We start from the raw sequence: 13,723 nt of genomic DNA, 5'->3' as shown, positions 1-13,723 counted from the left end.
GAGAGTGTCAGGGAGTGATAGTGAGTGTCAGAGAGTGTCTGAGAGAGTCAGAGAGTGATAGAGAGTGTCAGAGAGTGTCAGAGAGTGATAGAGAGTGTCAGCGAGTGTCAGAGAGTGTCAGAGAGTGATAGTGAGTGTCAGAGAGTGTCAGGGAGTGATAGTGAGTGTCTGAGAGTGTCAGAGAGTGTCAGAGAGTGATAGAGAGTGTCAGAGAGAGTCAGAGAGTGTCAGAGGGTGTCAGAGAGTGATAGTGAGTGTCAGAGAGAGATGGAGTGTGATAGTGAGTGTCAGAGAGTGTCAGAGAGTGGAAGTGAGTGTCAGAGAGTGTCAGAGAGTGTCAGAGAGTGATAGTGAGTGTCAGAGAGTGTCAGAGAGTGTCAGAGAGTGATAGAGAGTGTCAGAGAGAGTCAGAGAGTGTCAGAGAGTGTAAGAGAGTGATAGTGAGTGTCAGAGAGTGATGGAGTGTGATAGTGAGTGTCAGAGCGTGTCAGAGAGTGTCAGAGAGTGTCAGAGAGTGTCAGAGAGTGATAGAGAGTGATAGAGAGTGTTAGAGAGTGTCAGAGAGTGATAGAGAGTGTCAGAGAGAGATAGAGAGTGTCAGAGAGTGATAGTGAGTGTCTGAGAGTGTCTGAGAGTGTAAGAGAGTGTAAGAGAGTGTCAGAGAGTTTCAGAGAGTGTAAGAGAGTGTAAGAGAGTGTCAGAGAGTGATAGAGAGTGATAGAGAGTGTCAGAGAGTGTCAGAGAGTGATAGAGAGTGTCAGAGAGAGATAGAGATTGTCAGAGAGTGATAGTGAGTGTCTGAGAGTGTCAGAGAGTGATAGAGAGTGTCAAAGATTGATAGTGAGTGTCAGAGACTGATAGAGAGTGTCAGAGAGTGATATTAAGTGTCTGAGAGATTCAGAGAGTGTCAGAGAGTGATACAGAGTGTCAGAGAGAGTCAGAGAGTGTCAGAAAGTGTCAGAGAGTGTCAGAGAGTGATGGTGAGTGTCAGAGAGTGTCAGAAAGTGTCAGAGAGTGTCAGAGAGTGTCAGAGAGTGATAGTAAGTGTCTGAGAGTGTCAGAGAGTGTCAGAGAGTGAGAGAGAGTGTCAGAGAGAGTCAGAGAGAGTCAGAGAGTGTCAGAGAGTGTCAGAGAGTGATAGTGAGTGTCAGAGAGTGTCAGAGAGTGTCAGAGAGAGTCAGAGAGTGATAGAGAGTGTCAGAGAGAGTCAGAGAGTGATAGAGAGTGTCAGAGAGAGATAGAGAGTGTCAGAGAGTGTCAGAGAGTGTCAGAGAGTGATAGTGAGTGTCTGAGAGTGACAGAGTGATAGAGAGTGTCAGAGAGTGATAGTGAGTGTCAGAGAGTGATAGCGAGTGTCAGAGAGTGATAGAGAGTGTCAGAGAGTGATATTAAGTGTCTGAGAGATTCAGAGAGTGTCAGAGAGTGTCAGAGAGTGATAGTAAGTGTCTGAGAGTGTCAGAGAGTGTCAGAGAGTGATATTAAGTGTCTGAGAGTTTCAGAGAGTGTCAGAGAGAGTCAGAGAGAGTCTGAGAGTGTCAGAGAGTGTCAGAGAGTGTCAGATAGTGTCAGATAGTGTCAGAGAGTGATAGTGAGTGTCAGAGAGTGTCAGAGAGTGTCAGAGAGTGATAAAGAGTGTCAGAGAGAGTCAGAGAGTGTCAGAGAGTGTCAGAGAGTGTCAGAGATTGATAGTGATTGTCAGAGAGTGTCAGAGAGTGTCAGAGATTGATAGTGATTGTCAGAGAGTGTCAGAGAGTGTCAGAGAGTGATAGTGAGTGTCAGAGAGAGTCAGAGAGTGATAGTGAGTGTCAGAGAGTGTCAGAGTGTGTCATAGAGTGATAGTGAGTGTCTGAGAGTGTCAGACAGTGTCAGAGAGTGTCAGAGAGTGATAGAGAGTGTCAGAGAGTGTCAGAGAGTGTCAGAGAGTGTCAGAGAGTGATAGAGAGTGTCGGAGAGTGTCAGAGAGTGATAGAGAGTGATAGAGAGTGTCAGAGAGTGATAGAGAGTGATAGAGAGTGTCAGAGAGTGTCTGAGAGAGTCAGAGAGTGATAGAGAGTGTCAGAGAGTGTCAGAGAGTGATAGAGAGTGTCAGAGAGTGTCAGAGAGTGTCAGAGAGTGATAGTGAGTGTCAGAGAGTGTCAGGGAGTGATAGTGAGTGTTAGAGAGTGTCTGAGAGAGTCAGAGAGTGATAGAGAGTGTCAGAGAGTGTCAGAGAGTGATAGAGAGTGTCAGCGAGTGTCAGAGAGTGTCAGAGAGTGATAGTGAGTGTCAGAGAGTGTCAGGGAGTGATAGTGTGTGTCTGAGAGTGTCAGAGAGTGTCAGAGAGTGATAGAGAGTGTCAGAGAGAGTCAGAGAGTGTCAGAGGGTGTCAGAGAGTGATAGTGAGTGTCAGAGAGAGATGGAGTGTGATAGTGAGTGTCAGAGAGTGTCAGAGTGTGAAAGTGAGTGTCAGAGAGTGTCAGAGAGTGTCAGAGAGTGATAGTGAGTGTCAGAGAGTGTCAGAGAGTGTCAGAGACTGATAGAGAGTGTCAGAGAGAGTCAGAGAGTGTCAGAGAGTGTCAGAGAGTGATAGTGAGTGTCAGAGAGTGATGGAGTGTGATAGTGAGTGTCAGAGCGTGTCAGAGAGTGTCAGAGAGTGTCAGAGAGTGTCAGAGAGTGATAGAGAGTGATAGAGAGTGTCAGAGAGTGTCAGAGAGTGATAGAGAGTGTCAGAGAGAGATAGAGAGTGTCAGAGAGTGATAGTGAGTGTCTGAGAGTGTCTGAGAGTGTAAGAGAGTGTAAGAGAGTGTCAGAGAGTTTCAGAGAGTGTAAGAGAGTGTAAGAGAGTGTCAGAGAGTGATAGAGAGTGATAGAGAGTGTCAGAGAGTGTCAGAGAGTGATAGAGAGTGTCAGAGAGAGATAGAGATTGTCAGAGAGTGATAGTGAGTGTCTGAGAGTGTCAGAGAGTGATAGAGAGTGTCAAAGAGTGATAGTGAGTGTCAGAGAGTGATAGAGAGTGTCAGAGAGTGATATTAAGTGTCTGAGAGATTCAGAGAGTGTCAGAGAGTGATACAGAGTGTCAGAGAGAGTCAGAGATTGTCAGAAAGTGTCAGAGAGTGTCAGAGAGTGATGGTGAGTGTCAGAGAGTGTCAGAAAGTGTCAGAGAGTGTCAGAGAGTGTCAGAGAGTGATAGTAAGTGTCTGAGAGTGTCAGAGAGTGTCAGAGAGTGAGAGAGAGTGTCAGAGAGAGTCAGAGAGAGTCAGAGAGTGTCAGAGAGTGATAGTGAGTGATAGTGAGTGTCAGAGAGTGATAGTGAGTGTCAGAGAGTGTCAGAGAGTGATAGTGAGTGTCAGAGAGTGTCAGAGAGTGATAGTGAGTGTCAGAGAGTGTCAGAGTGTGTCAGAGAGTGATAGTGAGTGTCTGAGAGTGTCAGAGAGTGATAGAGAGTGTCAGAGAGTGTCAGAGAGTGTCAGAGAGTGTCAGAGAGTGATAGAGAGTGTCGGAGAGTGTCAGAGAGTGATAGAGAGTGATAGAGAGTGTCTGAGAGTGTCAGAGAGTGATAGAGAGTGTCAGAGAGTGTCTGAGAGAGTCAGAGAGTGATAGAGAGTGTCAGAGAGTGTCAGAGAGTGATAGAGAGTGTCAGAGAGTGTCAGAGAGTGTCAGAGAGTGATAGTGAGCGTCAGAGAGTGTCAGGGAGTGATAGTGAGTGTCAGAGAGTGTCTGAGAGAGTCAGAGAGTGATAGAGAGTGTCAGAGAGTGTCAGAGAGTGATAGAGAGTGTCAGCGAGTGTCAGAGAGTGTCAGAGAGTGATAGTGAGTGTCAGAGAGTGTCAGGGAGTGATAGTGAGTGTCTGAGAGTGTCAGAGAGTGTCAGAGAGTGTTAGAGAGTGTCAGAGAGAGTCAGAGAGTGTCAGAGGGTGTCAGAGAGTGATAGTGAGTGTCAGAGAGAGATGGAGTGTGATAGTGAGTGTCAGAGAGTGTCAGAGAGTGGAAGTGAGTGTCAGAGAGTGTCAGAGAGTGTCAGAGAGTGATAGTGAGTGTCAGAGAGTGTCAGAGAGTGTCAGAGAGTGATAGAGAGTGTCAGAGAGAGTCAGAGAGTGTCAGAGAGTGTCAGAGAGTGATAGTGAGTGTCAGAGAGTGATGGAGAGTGATAGTGAGTGTCAGAGCGTGTCAGAGAGTGTCAGAGAGTGTCAGAGAGTGTCAGAGAGTGATAGAGAGTGATAGAGAGTGTTAGAGAGTGTCAGAGAGTGATAGAGAGTGTCAGAGAGAGATAGAGAGTGTCAGAGAGTGATAGTGAGTGTCTGAGAGTGTCTGAGAGTGTAAGAGAGTGTAAGAGAGTGTCAGAGAGTTTCAGAGAGTGTAAGAGAGTGTAAGAGAGTGTCAGAGAGTGATAGAGAGTGATAGAGAGTGTCAGAGAGTGTCAGAGAGTGATAGAGAGTGTCAGAGAGAGATAGAGATTGTCAGAGAGTGATAGTGAGTGTCTGAGAGTGTCAGAGAGTGATAGAGAGTGTCAAAGAGTGATAGTGAGTGTCAGAGAGTGATAGAGAGTGTCAGAGAGTGATATTAAGTGTCTGAGAGATTCAGAGAGTGTCAGAGAGTGATACAGAGTGTCAGAGAGAGTCAGAGAGTGTCAGAAAGTGTCAGAGAGTGTCAGAGAGTGATGGTGAGTGTCAGAGAGTGTCAGAAAGTTGCAGAGAGTGTCAGAGAGTGTCAGAGAGTGATAGTAAGTGTCTGAGAGTGTCAGAGAGTGTCAGAGAGTGAGAGAGAGTGTCAGAGAGAGTCAGAGAGAGTCAGAGAGTGTCAGAGAGTGTCAGAGAGTGATAGTGAGTGTCAGAGAGTGTCAGAGAGTGTCAGAGAGAGTCAGAGAGTGATAGAGAGTGTCAGAGAGAGTCAGAGAGTGATAGAGAGTGTCAGAGAGAGATAGAGAGTGTCAGAGAGTGTCAGAGAGTGATAGTGAGTGTCTGAGAGTGATAGAGAGTGTCAGAGAGTGATAGTGAGTGTCAGAGAGTGATAGCGAGTGTCAGAGAGTGATAGAGAGTGTCAGAGAGTGATATTAAGTGTCTGAGAGATTCAGAGAGTGTCAGAGAGTGTCAGAGAGTGATAGTAAGTGTCTGAGAGTGTCAGAGAGTGTCAGAGAGTGATATTAAGTGTCTGAGAGTTTCAGAGAGTGTCAGAGAGAGTCAGAGAGAGTCAGAGAGTGTCAGAGAGTGTCAGAGAGTGTCAGATAGTGTCAGAGAGTGATAGTGAGTGTCAGAGAGTGTCAGAGAGTGTCAGAGAGTGTCAGAGAGTGATAAAGAGTGTCAGAGAGAGTCAGAGAGTCTCAGAGAGTGTCAGAGAGTGTCAGAGAGTGATAGTGAGTGTCAGAGAGTGATAGAGTGTGATAGTGAGTGTCAGAGAGTGTCAGAGAGTGTCAGAGAGTGTCAGAGAGTGATAGTGAGTGTCAGAGAGTGTCAGAGAGTGATAGTGAGTGTCAGAGAGTGTCAGAGAGTGTCAGAGAGTGATAGTGAGTGTCAGAGATTGTCAGAGAGTGTCAGAGATTGATAGTGAGTGTCTGAGAGTGTCAGACAGTGTCAGAGATTGTCAGAGAGTGATAGAGAGTGTCAGAGAGTGTCAGAGAGTGATAGAGAGTGTCAGAGAGTCTCAGAGAGTGATAGAGAGTGATAGAGAGTGTCAGAGAGTGTCAGAGAGTGATAGAGAGTGTCAGAGAGTGATAGAGAGAGTCAGAGAGTGATAGAGAGTGTCAGAGAGTATCAGAGAGTGATATAGAGTGTCAGAGAGTGTCAGAGAGTGATAGTGAGTGTCAGAGAGTGTCAGATAGTGTCAGAGAGTGATAGTGAGTGTCAGAGAGTGTCAGAGAGACTCAGAGAGTGTCAGAGAGTGTCAGAGTGTGATAGAGTGTCAGAGAGTGATAGAGAGTGTCAGAGAGTGTCAGAGCGTGATAGAGAGTGTCAGAGAGTGATAGCGAGTGTCAGAGAGTGTCAGGGAGTGATAGAGAGTGTCAGAGAGTGTCAGAGAGTGATAGAGAGTGTCAGAGAGTGACAGAGAGTGTCAGAGAGTGTCAGAGAGTGTCAGAGAGTGATAGTGAGTGTCAGAGAGTGTCAGAGAGTGTCAGACAGTGATAGTAAGTGTCTGAGAGTGTCAGAGAGTGATAGAGAGTGTCAGGGAGTGTCAGAGAGTGATAGAGAGTGATAGACAGTGATAGAGAGTGTCAGAGAGTGGTAGAGAGTGTCAGAGAGTGTCTGAGAGAGTCAGAGAGTGATAGAGAGTTTCAGAGAGTGATAGAGAGTGTCAGAGAGTGTCAGAGAGTGATAGAGAGTGTCAGAGAGTGTCAGAGAGTGATAGTGAGTGTCAGAGAGTGTCAGATAGTGTCAGAGAGTGATAATGAGTGTCAGAGAGTGTCAGAGAGTGATAGAGTGTGTCAGAGAGTCAGAGAGTGTCAGAGAGTGTCAGAGAGTGATAGTGAGTGTCAGAGAGTGATAGAGAGTGTCAGAGAGTGTCAGAGAGTGATAGTGAGTGTCAGAGAGAGTCAGAGAGTGTCAGAGAGTGTCAGAGAGTGATAGTGAGTGTCAGAGAGTGTCAGAGAGTGTCAGAGAGTGTCAGAGAGTGATAGTGAGTGTCAGAGAGTGTCAGAGAGTGTCAAAGAGTGTCAGAGAGTGTCAGAGAGTGATAGAGATTGTCAGAGCCTGTCAGAGAGTGTCAGAGTGATTGAGAGTGATAGAGAGTGTCAGAGAGTGTCAGAGAGTGATAGTGAGTGTCTGAGAGTGTCAGAGAGTGTCAGAGAGTGTCAGAGAGTGATAGAGATTGTCAGAGACTGTCAGAGAGTGTCAGAGAGTGTCAGAGAGTGTCAGAGAGTGTCAGAGAGTGTCAGAGAGTGATAGTGAGTGTCAGAGAGTGTCAGATAGTGTCAGACAGTGATAGTGAGTGTCAGATAGTGTCAGAGAGACTCAGAGAGTGTCAGAGAGTGTCAGAGTGTGATAGAGTGTCAGAGAGTGATAGAGAGTGTCAGAGAGTGTCAGAGCGTGATAGAGAGTGTCAGAGAGTGATAGCGAGTGTCAGAGAGTGTCAGAGAGTGATAGAGAGTGTCAGAGAGTGTCAGAGAGTGATAGAGAGTGTCAGAGAGTGTCAGAGCGTGATAGAGAGTGTCAGAGAGTGTCAAAGAGTGTCAGAGAGTGATAGTGAGTGTCAGAGAGTGTCAGAGAGTGTCAGACAGTGATAGTAAGTGTCTGAGAGTGTCAGAGAGTGATAGAGAGTGTCAGGGAGTGTCAGAGAGTGATAGAGAGTGATAGAGAGTGATAGAGAGTGTCAGAGAGTGGTAGAGAGTGTCAGAGAATGTCTGAGAGAGTCAGAGAGTGATAGAGAGTTTCAGAGAGTGATAGAGAGTGTCAGAGAGTGTCAGAGAGTGATAGAGAGTGTCAGTGAGTGTCAGAGAGTGATAGTGAGTGTCAGAGAGTGTCAGATAGTGTCAGTGAGTGATAATGAGTGTCAGAGAGTGTCAGAGAGTGATAGAGTGTGTCAGAGCGAGTCAGAGAGTGTCAGAGAGTGTCAGAGAGTGATAGTGAGTGTCAGAGATTGATAGAGAGTGTCAGAGAGTGTCAGAGAGTGATAGAGATTGTCAGAGCCTGTCAGAGAGTGTCAGAGAGTGATAGAGAGTGTCAGAGAGTGTCAGAGTGATTGAGAGTGATAGAGAGTGTCAGAGAGTGTCAGAGAGTGATAGTGAGTGTCTGAGAGTGTCAGAGAGTGTCAGAGAGTGATAGAGATTGTCAGAGACTGTCAGAGAGTGTCAGAGAGTGTCAGAGAGTGTCAGAGAGTGATAGTGAGTGTCAGAGAGTGTCAGATAGTGTCAGACAGTGATAGTGAGTGTCAGAGAGTGTCAGAGAGACTCAGAGAGTGTCAGAGAGTTTCAGAGTGTGATAGAGTGTCAGAGAGTGATAGAGAGTGTCAGAGAGTGTCAGAGCGTGATAGAGAGTGTCAGAGAGTGATAGCGAGTGTCAGAGAGTGTCAGAGAGTGATAGAGAGTGTCAGAGAGTGTCAGAGACTGATAGAGAGTGTCAGAGAGTGATAGAGAGTGTCAGAGAGTGTAAGAGCGTGATAGAGAGTGTCAGAGAGTGTCAGAGAGTGTCAGAGAGTGATAGTGAGTGTCAGAGAGTGTCAGAGAGTGTCAGACAGTGATAGTAAGTGTCTGAGAGTGTCAGAGAGTGATAGAGAGTGTCAGGGAGTGTCAGAGAGTGATAGAGAGTGATAGAGAGTGATAGAGAGTGTCAGAGAGTGGTAGAGAGTGTCAGAGAGTGTCTGAGAGAGTCAGAGAGTGATAGAGAGTTTCAGAGAGTGATAGAGAGTGTCAGAGAGTGTCAGAGAGTGATAGAGAGTGTCAGTGAGTGTCAGTGAGTGTCAGAGAGTGATAGTGAGTGTCAGAGAGTGTCAGATAGTGTCAGAGATTGATAATGAGTGTCAGAGAGTGTCAGAGAGTGATAGAGTGTGTCAGAGAGCGTCAGAGAGTGTCAGAGAGTGTCAGAGAGTGATAGTGAGTGTCAGAGAGTGATAGAGAGTGTCAGAAAGTGTCAGAGAGTGATAGTGAGTGTCAGAGAGTGTCAGAGAGTGTCAGAGAGTGATAGTGAGTGTCAGAGAGTGTCAGAGAGTGTCAGAGAGTGTCAGAGAGTGATAGTGAGTGTGTGAGAGTGTCAGAGAGTGTCAAAGAGTGTCAGAGAGTGTCAGAGAGTGATAGAGATTGTCAGAGCCTGTCAGAGAATGTCAGATAGTGTCAGTGAGTGATAATGAGTGTCAGAGAGTGTCAGAGAGTGATAGAGTGTGTCAGAGAGAGTCAGAGAGTGTCAGAGAGTGTCAGAGAGTGATAGTGAGTGTCAGAGAGTGATAGAGAGTGTCAGAGAGTGTCAGAGAGTGATAGAGATTGTCAGAGCCTGTCAGAGAGTGTCAGAGAGTGTCAGAGAGTGATAGAGAGTGTCAGAGAGTGTCAGAGTGATTGAGAGTGATAGAGAGTGTCAGAGAGTGTCAGAGAGTGATAGTGAGTGTCAGAGAGTGTCAGAGAGTGATAGTGAGTGTCAGAGAGTGATAGAGAGTGTCAGAGAGTGTCAGAGAGTGATAGAGATTGTCAGAGCCTGTCAGAGAGTGTCAGAGAGTGTCAGAGAGTGATAGAGAGTGTCAGAGAGTGTCAGAGTGATTGAGAGTGATAGAGAGTGTCAGAGAGTGTCAGAGAGTGATAGTGAGTGTCTGAGAGTGTCAGAGAGTGTCAGAGAGTGTCAGAGAGTGATAGAGATTGTCAGAGACTGTCAGAGAGTGTCAGAGAGTGTCAGAGAGTGATAGTGAGTGTCAGAGAGTGTCAGATAGTGTCAGACAGTGATAGTGAGTGTCAGAGAGTGTCAGAGAGACTCAGAGAGTGTCAGAGAGTTTCAGAGTGTGATAGAGTGTCAGAGAGTGACAGAGAGTGTCAGAGAGTGTCAGAGCGTGATAGAGAGTGTCAGAGAGTGATAGCGAGTGTCAGAGAGTGTCAGAGAGTGATAGAGAGTGTCAGAGAGTGTCAGAGAGTGATAGAGAGTGTCAGAGAGTGATAGAGAGTGTCAGAGAGTGTCAGAGCGTGATAGAACATAGAACATAGAACATAGAACATACAGCACAGAACAGGCCCTTCGGCCCACAATGTTGTGCCGATCCTTTGTCCTCTGTCAAGGACAATTTAATCTATACCCCATCATTCTCCTTTATCCATATACCTATCCAAAAGCCTTTTGAAAGTCCCTAAAGTTTCTGACTCAACAACTTCCCCGGGCAAGGCATTCCATGCCTCGACCACTCTCTGGGTAAAGAACCTTCCCCTGACATCCCCCTTATATCTCCCACCCTTCACCTTAAATTTATGACCCCTTGTAACGCTTTGCTCCACCCGGGGAAAACGTTTCTGACTGTCTACCCTATCTATTCCCCTGATCATCTTATAAACCTCTATCATGTCACCCCTCATCCTTCTCCTTTCTAATGAGAAGAGGCCTAGAATGTTCAGCCTTTCCTCGTAAGACTTATTCTCCATTCCAGGCAACATCCTGGTAAATCTCCTCTGCACCCTCTCCAAGGCTTCCACATCCTTCCTAAAATGAGGCGACCAGAACTGCACACAGTACTCCAAATGAGGCCTTACCAAGGTCCTGTACAGCTGCATCATCACCTCACGGCTCTTAAATTCAATCCCTCTGCTAATGAACGCTAACACCCCATATGCCTTCTTCACAGCCCTATCCACTTGAGTTGCAACTTTCAATGATCTATGCACATAGACCCCAAGGTCTCTCTGCTCCTCCACATGCCCAAGAACCCTACCGTTAACCCAGTATTTTGCATTCATGTTTGTCCTTCCAAAATGGACGACCTCACACTTTTCAGGGTTAAACTCCATCTGCCACTTTTCAGCCCAGCACTGCAACCTATCCAAGTCCCTTTGCAGACGACAATAGCCCTCCTCGGTATCCACAACTCCACCAACCTTTGTATCATCTGCAAATTTACTGACCCACCCTTCGACTTCCTCATCCAAGTCGTTAATAAAAATCACAAACAGGAGAGGACCCAGAACTGATCCCTGCGGCACGCCACTGGTAACTGGGCTCCAGGCTGAGTATTTACCATCTAAGACCACTCTCTGCCTTCTATCAGTTAGCCAATTCTTAATCCAACTGGCCACATTCCCCACTATCCCATGCCTCCTGACTTTCTCCATAAGTCTACCATGGGGGACCTTATCAAATGCCTTACTAAAATCCATGTACACCACATCCACTGGTTTACCCTCATCCACTTGCTTGGTCACCTGCTCAAAGAATTCAATCAGGCTTGTGAGGCAAGACCTACCCCTCACAAAACCGTGCTGACTGTCCCGAATCAAGCAGTGTCTTTCCAGATGCTCAGAAATCCTATCCCTCAGCACCTTTTCCATCAACTTGCCTACCACCGAAGTAAGACTAACTGGCCTGTAATTCCCAGGGTTGTTCCTATTCCCTTTCTTGAACAGGGGCACAACATTTGCCACCCTCCAATCACCTGGTACCACCCCCGTCAGCAGAGAAGATGAAAAGATCATTGCCAGCGGCTCTGCAATTTCATCCCTTGCTTCCCATAACATCCTTGGATATACCCCGTCAGGCCCGGGAGACTTGTCTATCTTCAAGTTATTCAAAAACCCCAACACATCTTCCCTCCTAACGAGCACTTCCTCGAGCTTACCAGTCTGTTTCACACCGTCCTCTTCAGTAATACACCCCTTCTCATTCGTAAATACCGAAGAGAAGTACTCATTCAAAACCTCACTTATCTCTTCCGGCTCAACACACAGTCTCCCGCTATTGTCCTTGACCGGACCTATGGTCCCCCTAGTCATCCTCATATTTCTGACATACGCGTAAAAGGCCTTGGGGTTTTCTTTTATCCTACCCGCCAAGCATTTTTCATGCCCTCTCTTAGCTCTCCTAATCCCTTTCTTCAGATCCTTCCTGGCCATCTTGTATCCCTCCAGAGCTATGCCTGTGCCCTTTTTCCTCAACTTTATATACGCATCCTTCTTCTTCCTAACAAGACTCTCAACCTCTCTTGTCAACCACGGTTCCCTCACATGACCATCCCTTCCCTGTCTGACAGGGACATGCTTATCAATGGCCCCTACTATCTGCTCCTTGAAAAAGTTCCACATTTCGACCGTGCCCTTCCCTGCCAGCATATGCTCCCAACTTATGCTCCTCAGTTCCTGCCTGACAGCATCATATCTACCCTTCCCCCAATTGTAAACCTTGCCCTGTTGCACATACCTATCCCTCTCCATTACCACAGTGAATGCTACAGAATTGTGATCACTATCTCCAAAGTGCTCGCCCACCAACAGCTCTATCACTTGCCCTGGTTCATTACCTAGTACCAAATCCAATATTGCCTCCCCTCTGGTCGGGCAGTCTACATACTGAGTCAGAAAAGCTTCCTGGACATACTGCACAAACACTACCCCATCCAAACTATTCGATCTAAAGAGTTGCCAATCAATATTTGGGAAGTTGAAATCCCCCATAATTACTACCCTGTGACTTCTGCTCCTTTCCAAAATCTGTTTCCCAATCTGCTCTTCCACCTCCCTGCTGCTATTGGGGGGCCTATAGAAAACTCCCATCAAGGTGACTGCTCCTTTCCTGTTCCTGACCTCAACCCACAGTGCCTCAGTCGGCAGATCCTCCTCGAAAATTCTTTCAGCAGTTGTTACACTATTTCTAACTAACAATGCCACCCCCCCACCTCTTTTACCACCATTCCTAATCTTATGAAAACATCTATAACCAGGTACCTCCAAAAACCATTCCTCCCCCTCACCTATCCACGTTTCAGTGATGGCCACAACATCGTAGTCCCAAGTGCCCATCCACGCCTTCAATTCACTCACCTTATTCCTGATGCTTCTTGCGTTGAAGTATACGCACTTTAACCCTTCTCCGTGCCCATCTGTCCTCTGTGACAGTGCTACCTTCCCCAATACCTCACTACACTCTTTGTCTTTCTGAGTGGACCCACTGGTCCCTGGATTACAAGTCCGGTTCCCATCCCCCTCCCAAACTAGTTTAAACCCTCCCGAACAGTACTAGCAAACCTCCCTCCCAGGATATTGGTGCCCCTCTGGTTCAGATGCAGCCCGTCCTGTTTGAACAGGTCCCATCTTCCCCAGAATGCAGTCCAATTATCCAAGAACTGGAAGCCCTCCCTCCTACACCATTCCTGCAGCCACGTGTTCAGCTGTGCTCTCTCCCTATTCCTAGCCTCACTATCACGTGGCGCCGGCAACAAACCAGAGATAACAACTCTGTCCGTCCGAGCTTTCAGCTTCCAGCCTAACTCCCTAAACTCACTTCTAACATCTGTGCCACCCTTCCTTCCTACGTCGTTGGTGCCAATGTGCACCACGACCTCTGGCTGCTCCCCCTCCCCTTTAAGGATCCTGAAGACGCGATCACAAACATCACGGACCCTGGCACCAGGGAGGCAACAAACCATCCGTGCGTCTCGCCTGCGCCCACAGAACCGCCTGTCCGTACTCCTCACCATCGAGTCCCCGATGACTAGTGCTCTCCCATTCTCCCTCCTTCCCTTCTGAGCCACAGTGCAGGACCCCGTGCCAGAGGCCCGGTCACTGCAGCCTGCCCCCGATAGGCCGTCCCCCCCAACAGTATCTAAAACTGTATACTTGTTGTTGAGGGGAACGACCACAGGAGATCCCTGCACTGACCTCTTCCCACCTCTAACTGTTACCCAGCTGCCTTTGATTTGTGGAGTAACGACCTCCGTGTAGCTTCTATCTATCAACCCCTCAGCTTCCCGAATGATCCTCAGTTCATCCAGCTCCAGCTCCAATTCCCTAACACGGTCTGATAGGAGCTGGAGACGGATGCACTTCCAGCAGGTGAAGTCGGCAGGGCCACCGGAGGTTTCCCTCACCTCGAACATTCTGCAGGAGGAGCAATACACTACACTGGCTGCCATTTCTTTTATTCAATTACCCCTTAGTTAAGTACAACTATAGATATTAACAAAAACAGTAAATAGCTTACCTGCTCAGTCCTTTTTGGTTAGAGGAGGAGGGTAAAAAGGGTCTTATTATTAGGTTACAGGAGGAGGATGGGTGGGAGACACTACATGTGTAGTGGCTCGGGTTTACTCAGCTCCGCACCTTTAAGGAAAATACCTACCCAGGAGTCCTCGCTGCCGACCAGCTT

The sequence above is a fragment of the Heterodontus francisci genome, chromosome 3, assembly GCF_036365525.1.
Source record: "Heterodontus francisci isolate sHetFra1 chromosome 3, sHetFra1.hap1, whole genome shotgun sequence".
Classification (NCBI taxonomy): domain Eukaryota; kingdom Metazoa; phylum Chordata; class Chondrichthyes; order Heterodontiformes; family Heterodontidae; genus Heterodontus; species Heterodontus francisci.
The sequence above is the reverse complement of the archived record's forward strand: the minus strand, read 5'-3'. Positions refer to the sequence as shown.